Raw genomic sequence first — 2,964 nt, 5'->3', positions numbered from 1 at the left:
GGCGCCTCCCAAGTCGGGAAAGCCTTTGGCTGCCTGGTCACAATGCGTCCCCCGGGAGAGTGCCCACAAGCGGGAGGCACCACCTTCACCCATGTTTGCCCTTGGGGTCCACAAAGGTCATGAGAACCTCCCCAGGGAAAGCACAGACACGTGTGCCCCGGCAGGACACACCACGCTCCCAGGAGGGGCAGGGCACGCAGGCACGCCTGTCCCCGCCAGGTTACCTCCCTAGCCCCGGAGCCTGAGATCCCCTGACAGTGTTGCAGATGGGGACACCGAAGCCCAAGGGAAAAAGGACTGAAGCCCAAGGGAAAAAGGACTCATCCATGTCTTTCAGGCGGGAGGAGCAGGGGGTTGGGATAGGGGCCAGGGCACGTGCGCCACACACATCCCACACGTGTGTTCAGACACATCCACACTGGCCCCTTTGTGAGTGCGCCCACACCCATTTCTGCACGGGCACATCCAGACAGGAGGGCCCATGCCCCAGCTCCCCTCCCTTGGGCACACCCACCTCCTGCCCCCTAACACGCTCTGGACCAGGAGACCCACTCCTCAAGGACCCCTGTACCTTGTATGTTAAGCAGATGGGCAATTTCTACAAAGGATGGGGTCAGGGACCCCTATGGGGGGCGGTTGTCAAGAGACTGACTTGCTGTAGTCAGTTTCATCTCACAGACTTTTACACAGTCAAGAAAATACTGTTCTGTGTGTGTGTTTATAGACTGAAACCCCTCTGTAGTTGTAAATGCACACTCACTTACATTCCCTTACACGGAATTCACCCACCCAGTCTTATTTATATATGACACCCAAGTGCATCTAGACGCACAGATACTTACCCTTATTCACCCACAAAGCCATTCAAAGTATTTCTTACACACACACACCTAAACACACACTACAGCCATATGTGCACAACTAGGCACCCACAAAAGCACTTATATATAAAGAGATATGTTCAGGCACTCAGTTTACATTCAGAAACCAGATACACACGCTCTTACAGGTGCAATATCCACAAATCCACACAGAGGTAAACACCAGCTCCACACACACAAATATACACACAATACACTCAGCGATACAGGTCAATGCTCATATAAACAGATAACATAAACCCAAACATATATGTACATTTACTATACACACAAAACTGCACTCTGATATACACATCTAGACCTACACAAATACCTAACATTCACAAACACTCCTGTGTTCACAATTACACACAGTTAAGAGGCCCACAGTTGACATAAAAAAAAAAAAAAAAACACTGTGGAACACAAAAGCAAATATTAAACAAATATCCACCAATAGGCGCTCAGACATTTACAAGTACACCCAGTAACATCCACACAATTGCATCATGTACACAAATACCTGAGCTCACACACATATATTCACACATACAGACACACCTCCATGCCAACATACACAATCAGGCTCATACCACACACAGATTTGCTCACACATATCTGCAGTTCCTACAGAAATAGGCACAAACACCCATTAAGGGCTTCCCAGGTGGCGCTAGCTAGTGGTAAAGAACCTGCCTGCCAATGCAGGAGACACAAGAGACATGGGTTCGATCCCTGGGTCAGGAAGAGCCCCTAGAGGAGGGAATGGCAAGCTATTCCAGTATTCTCGCCTGGAGAACTCCATGAACAGAGGAGCCTGGTGTGCTATAGTCCATGGGGTTTCAAAGCGTTAGACATGACTGAAAGGACTTAACATGCACTCACACTCATAAATGCATCCAAGAAATGGACATTCTTACACAATTACATCCCCTTCCACGATTTACACACCCTGTCACACCACCTGATTTACACCATATAGCCAAATGCAGTCACCCACAAATACCCTTACATGTAAATATACATATATGCACAAGGCCATGTCTCCCCCCATAGATATCCATTGCACACAATCACACTCATAGACTCATATACAAATGCACTTGGATACAGATATATAATCCCCATCTACACACAGTTGGAGCCCCGCCCCCAACCAATACTGTTGACATCACAAATCCACACACGAATGTAAATATATTTGCAGATATACCCAGTAACAGCCACTCAAACACACTCACAGCTACAAGCCATCACACTATAAATACACATACTCAATTTTTCACATATCCTCCTTCATTGACATTCATCACACTCTGATACATAATACAAGTACATTTAAATGCTCACAAATAGGCACACTCACAAGCACAATGACAAAACACAGATACTCCTGTATTCTAAGGACACGGGCACCTACACAATATAGATCCTTGAAAACACAACACTCATGAAAATCAAGGACACACACACGCGTTGTCACACACTCACACAGATACGCACATGCAGACACCCTCAAACACACTCAAACTTGCAGAGCCCACACACTGGTGCGGACACAGACACCCGTTCTTGGACGCTCCCAAGACACAGTGAGAAACAGGTGCACCCACGCGCGCGCTGCCTCCGGGGCCGCAATGACAAGCTCACATCCTCATCTAAGGGAACAACACTTGTGCCGGCTCCCCCGCCGCAAGCCGAGGGTCCCTCATCCTCCCCAGGGCGCGCACACAGACAAGCGCGCGCGGGCGCGCACACACACAGACACTCCTCCGCAGCCTTCCCCGCCGCCACCGCAGTCTGGGCCCGCCCCACCCTGCGGCGGCGAGGGGCCGGGCGAGGCGAGGGGACCGGGCGAGGCGAGGGGACCGGGTCAGGCGAGGGGACCGGGTAGGGGGCCAGGGCCGGGGGCGGGGCGCACCTGGGCTCCGCCCCGGGGCGGGGCCGACGCAGCGTCGAGAGCGCGAGCGGCCGCACCTGGCTCGCCTGCGGTGGTGGTGGTGGCGGCTGCTGTGGTGGCGGCCGCGGGCCCGGCCCGGGTGCGAGCGCGGCGAAGCCCAGCCCGAGCGATCGCGGAGCCGGTGCCCGCAGCCCCCGCGCCGCC

The sequence above is a fragment of the Oryx dammah genome, unplaced genomic scaffold (genome assembly GCF_014754425.2).
Source record: "Oryx dammah isolate SB20612 unplaced genomic scaffold, SCBI_Odam_1.1 HiC_scaffold_5, whole genome shotgun sequence".
NCBI classification, from domain to species: domain Eukaryota; kingdom Metazoa; phylum Chordata; class Mammalia; order Artiodactyla; family Bovidae; genus Oryx; species Oryx dammah.
This window is presented reverse-complemented; position numbering follows the sequence as displayed.